Below are 6,219 nucleotides of genomic sequence, written 5' to 3' on the forward strand. Positions count from 1 at the left end.
ACTCAGTGGAGTGTATACCTGAGCCAAGGCTAACGCCCTATCTCGCCATGTTAATTCCTGGATCTGCACCAAAATTTAATGAGTTCTTTCCTCATCCATGCTGCATCCTTCCATCAAGGTTTGTGATAATCCGTCCAGTAGATTTTGCATAATCCTGATGATTTACAAATGAAAATAACCTCCAGTGCTTTGTGAATCACTGGTCAATGGTACAGGTTCCCTGATTTAATCTTAGCCTATGCAAAACATAACCAGCGTTGCTTGGTGAATAAATTAGACTGACATTAGGTTCAGAGACTAAGAAATCACTCATCTCAAAGTCCTTGGGATATTTTATTAGCTTTGGCACTTTAACACTGACACATACTTAATTGGAATTTGATCTAAATTGTGTGATATGCTAGTGTCTAATCAACACAAAGAATTTCAAGAGAAATCTTGCAGATTACAATTGAAAATACTCCCCAAACCACAAAGATCAGCCTTTGCATGTGTCCTCGTTTAATATTCAAGTTGTCAAAGTCACTCTATCACAGGGAGATGAGGACATTTTACGCTGCAGAAACATCCTTTTTCTCACTGCTTCCAGGATCCCTGATGTCAGGGACAGTGGCAGTGGAAATGTCCTGACGCTGCATTTTCTCCCCTGCTGCGCAGCAGAGGGGTTATTTTGAAACGGAGAGGCACGGCGTTCATCACATTACACTCACAGCTGAGGGACGTGGACTGCTGGGGCCTCAGCGGCACGCCCACACCATGTGCCCAGAGAGAATTGACCTTCAGTACCAGCAGATGGTGATTTCAGTGTCCCAGATCATAAACAGCAAAACCATGTCTCATTCTGTCTTTCTGTGGAGCTGTGGAGAGTCTACAGTCAGACTTGTTTCTGCAAAAGAGATTGTTAATATTAAACAACAAAAGCGTCCAAAATCATTAATGTTTTTACAGGTTTTTCTTTCTCAGGGAAGACAGATCAAAGGCACAAGATCAATATTGTAAATGTGGTCTAATGAAAAGTCTCAGTTTAGACATAATGTTCCGAAATAGTGGTATTGGCAGTGTGATTGTTATTAAACCTGTTTTGGTTATTCTTCATGGGCAGAATATGTGCAAAACCACCAAAGAATGGAGGACCTATGTTTTTTCTTTTGAAAAAACTGAGTGATGTCCATAGTGAGATTATGTTGGAATATCAACATCCCTTTAAAACGTTAGCTGACTGTTAAGCATATATATATAGACCATAATATCAAACAAGCAGTCAGTTCACCACTGCTTCACTCAACACTTAAGTTCTCAATTCATTAATTATTTAGGGATCTTTCATTTGCTGCTTTCAATCCTCTAATGGCTCTAGAGTTGTATAATAAATTTGTATTTTGACTACTTTGAAGTTTAGGGCAGATATCAGCGCACTATTAGTGCATCCCATCATCTCAACCGTGGCTTTATTATGCCCTGATTAGCCCATAGGGTGAGTCAATACTCACAACCTTATCATTTTTGTTGTATTTTGTAGAGTGAAATATCAGCTATCTATTTCACAAAGGGAACATATCAAATACCATGCTTGTGTTTTGTTCTACCTCAGGTAAGGGTATCTGAAAAAACCTTTGTTGAGGACTTTCACTGTTACTAACTGCCATCAAAATTCCACCCCTGCCATGTTTAGTACAATATAAGACACGGCCTGAACCAGCTGATGTGAAATATAAATATACATGTATTTAAAGTCTATATGCAGTTTCAACTTAATGCACTGAAACATGCAACATTACTGATATTTGCCTGGAGATAATGTTGGGTGGTATAATGTCGCAGGATGGAGACTGTGGGAAGGTTCACACTTCGTGTGTGTGCGACACGGTGGCCCAGCGGGGTGTTTGACCATCTGACCCTCTGCAGGTCTGTCCTGCCTCACCATCCATCTGCTCAGCCTGCTGTCGAGAACAGAGGCCATTACCCACACGGCACGTTGTTTACCCACCATCCATCTAACATAACATACTGCAGGTGTGGTTACAACCTCTTTCATCAAAGGCAGCTATAATGTGCAGTCAGGTGGTTGAGAAACAGTGCACTGTGCATGCTGTATCTTGGACCTCTTGCCCCATTAGGGTCATTTAGAGTTCATCTTGTATAACTGTGTTTATTTATTCATTTATGTATTCATATGGTTCCCAGTCAGTAACATACACATTTTTTCAAATCCCTCACATGATAAATTGGACAATGGGACATACTATTTACATACACTTTACATGCAGCTATTTCTTTTGAATAATATCAGTGGATTGACGAATGTGACTGTGAGAGGGGTCACTCCTATTGGCAGCCTCACAGTGAGTTTCAGAGTATTATTTGTCTGCTTTGGTCCACTCTTCCTCTCCCTGCTCTTCTGGCCTTGGTTTTGGCTGCAGCAGCCAGCTTTTTTTAGCAAAAGAGCCCAAAAAACCAAACCCCACTGCAATACCTGTTCAGCACTTAACCCTGTTAGCAATAAGGGGGTGAAAGTAGCAGGTAAACAGTCAGATATTTTCCACAAGTTACATATTAATATAAAAAAATATTTGTTATCAGTTATGTTTATGTTTTAAAAAATTGTATACGACCTTTAGAATTATTTGGTGGTTTCTGTCCCATTGTTTGACTAAAACCACATCAATGATAACCAATGACAGTTGTGCTCCTGATGTCTTACTGTGGAGAGAATCAGGCCTAAAATAAGTCTTCTTCATATAAGGTCCATTATATGTAAACCAATCTATGTCCTTTCTCTCAAGGTTAAAACAGAACTTAAAAAAGGTCTACACTTGAAATATGCTCATGTTTATTCAGCAGGTCACTCACACAGGAGCTCCTTACTGCCACAGAGTACTTTGCATGCTTCTGCCTTCTTTTAAAGGGAATTAAGTGAATGTTTGGAATTCAGGAGAGGCAATAAAGTCCATGAATGGAGGGGGCATGTTAGAATGTGAAGGAAGGTCATTAGTCATCCACCAACAACAATATTCTAATAGAGCTTGTTCTCAATTACTCCTGTTTATTCAGCCTGATGATCCCCACGGCCCTTTTCTCTGCTGTGATCTCAGCAGCCACCTGATAATCTCCATTAGGGCCTCAACGTTTAGGAATGCGAACATTTTAGGTATTAAGGTGTTGGCCAGTGATGATTTAGCCCTGATTTCATTACTTCACAGTTAAGGAACATGCCATCTTCCAAGCTTTATAATATTAGCCCAGTTGCAGCTGTTGATGACTGATTTGACTTCAACTTGATTTGATTTCAAATTTGGCCACAAACATTCACAAACCTTCCACTTGGTTTGCACCATGTCGGGTTCAGCTTGTCCAAAGAAGGTAACCTTGGATTTTTCTACTGTAAATATGCTCATAAAATCATCCCTGTCCTTAGGCAATGTTTATTATTCAATTATCATTCGCGCTGAAATAACAGGACGACTATTACATCAAGACTTATATGCAAATAAATAAAAGTTTTATCTCTTGCAGACGTACCGAGCAGGTGGACAGGTCAAGTTGTCGATTTGGAAGAGATGCTGCCTTACCTCTGTGTTCTTCTGTTGAAGAGGTCAATGGGGATGAGCTATCGCAACGCTGATCGATTGCAAATGAGAACTCTTCAGACTGAGGCTCCAGCTGTCCACAGAATTAGAGGAGAAAAAAAAAATCAATGAATGAATGCTTTGAATCTTTCAACCCTCATCAGAGAAAAACTCCTGTGCCTGGAAAGAATCTGTTTTGGTCAAATTAAAAGACAAGAACATTTTTGTTTAACTGTATGCAGAGTGCATATAGTCAAAAAAAGATTTTTTGCAGCAGACAAATATAGCACAGGGAATTATACTAATAACAAGTGTGGCTTTGTTATTTTCAAGTGTCACAGTAAGCCATGAGAGTATAACAGTGAGCCAGCATGCAAAATACCACGACCCTGAAACTGAAGTAGTAGAACAGACATTGTTTATTTTATCATTAACTTGTGCGGAGAGTGTTCTAATCCTGCCTGTTTGGAATGGACTGTTCTTTTGACCTGTGTTGAGGCTCTGGAGCTACTTCAGAATTTGTCATTGTCATTAGTGAGTCCTCCTCAAAAAGTTCTTCCATATACTGTAACTTTTTATTGTTTGTGTGCTGGACGTTGTGGGCAGAGCTTTTTATAAACAGTCTATGGTGCAGAGTAAAGTTAACTTTGTGTTCATCCTACCTGGTTTATCTACTAAGATTTTTCATGAAATGAAACTATAACTGAATTTAATTTATCACTGTTTACGTGTGTGGTTTATATTTAAATTTGAATGATTGATTGGTGTTATTTTTTCATACATTGCATGTCAACGCAGAGGTTTAGCTCAAAGTAATGCTGTGCTGATGAATAGCCTCACAGAGCTACCTAGCTTCTATAGTCTGGCTGTAGACTCTCAGTATTGTTTTAAAAAGGTTTCTTCACTCACTCTCTCTAAAAGCTTAAAACATGGTTCTAAAGGTTCTATTTCCTCAATTACCCTATATTGCTATTGGGAGGTATTTTACAATTACAAGTGTCACAGGTTGAGTCAATATACTATCAAGTAGGCAATAATTAAGCAGGACACTAGCCAGGTATTTCATGGATTCAGTGTAAGAACCTACACACATATACTGCTGCCCTAACACCCTACCACCTAATCCCAGCTCCTATTATACTGTGCTTATTGGTTATACTGGCACATTATTATTATTATTATTATTATTATTATTATTATTATTACCTCTAATAATTCATGGATCTTACTGTGGCATGTTATTATTGCAAAAATAAACATATTCACAGATCACACGGATGTAAACTGGAGTGTAAAACTCATCAGAGGATTCAATACACATATTCTAAGGCTACACTTAATGAAACTCAATGTGAATAAAAAGTTGAACATATACATAAATCAGTTTGTTATCATGAATTTTTTTAAACAATTTTTAACTTAGGAGGATGGTCATAATAACAGCTGTGTGTTCAACCTGCACTCACCCTCTGGACTTTGTAGGCTATTCATCGTTATGTAAGTGAGTAAAAGTTTAACTATGGAGAGAGGAAAACAACAGCACGGCTGGAATAGACTCTTATACAACAGCTGTGCAATTTCTAAGAGCTACTCATAAAACTGTTTCCTCTTGTTTTCTGTTGAGAACACTCACTCAGTCCTTGTCACACACACAACTAGAACCTTGGGGCTGTTTTAACAAAGAACATAAAATATTGATGATTTTTTTCCCCTCTCAGTTGTTGACACTTAAATAAAATACCAACTGATACAAAAAGGCTTTTCAGCTCTTGCTCTCCCCTCCTTTCAGCTTGAGACTGGGTTGTTCTGCTCCATCTCCTTAGTTCTTAAATTTGAAAATTTGCTAAAAATGCTGTGTAATATTTAACTGATAATATTAACATTTCCATAAATATTTCTTCATCATTGACAACATATTAAACATCATTTTCTTCTCCTGATTATTCTTCCATATATTATTATTATCAATAATAATAATACACATGTTAATTAATTTGTTAATACACTAGCTATAAGTTATAGTTTCCGTTTTATAACTTTATATCAATAAATGTTTTCAAGGGTCTGTATGTAGACTTTTGCTATTGCTACATTACAACATTAGCTGTAGTGTCCAGTCTTTCCTGGAGAAGTATAGAGCTGCTCAGAAAGCAATAGATTATAATCTCTTCCTTTTCTTGTAAACACAGTGGCTAAAGCACCAGTGACCGTCACCACCAAGAAACCACATTCAGCAGTAGAGTAAACTGACATATAGCACCTGTAACTTCAAATTGATTATTTGATTCTTCTTTTTAGATTTACTACATTTATATTTGATGACAGAATAAAACACAATAAAGTTAATTCCACTACTTAAGAACTATAGTCTGAGTTATATAAAGCCCAGTAAACAAGAGGAACATATGCCAAGGTCTAATTAATAAATAGTGAAATTCAATTAAATTTTAGTTTAATTTTGTAAATTGTTGAATGGGGTATTATTTGCCCTGTTCAGAGACTGTCAGGCACTGGTGTGCTGTCACGCTCTCACAGATTCCATTCCCCTCTCAGCCTGACACACATCCACACCTGAACAATGTCCCTGTCCTTATCATGACCTCAGTTTCCCCTCAAACATACTGGATTAAAACCTGCTGGTGAGGCGCACAAG

Source organism: Hippoglossus hippoglossus, chromosome 13 (genome assembly GCF_009819705.1).
Source record: "Hippoglossus hippoglossus isolate fHipHip1 chromosome 13, fHipHip1.pri, whole genome shotgun sequence".
NCBI classification, from domain to species: Eukaryota; Metazoa; Chordata; class Actinopteri; order Pleuronectiformes; family Pleuronectidae; genus Hippoglossus; species Hippoglossus hippoglossus.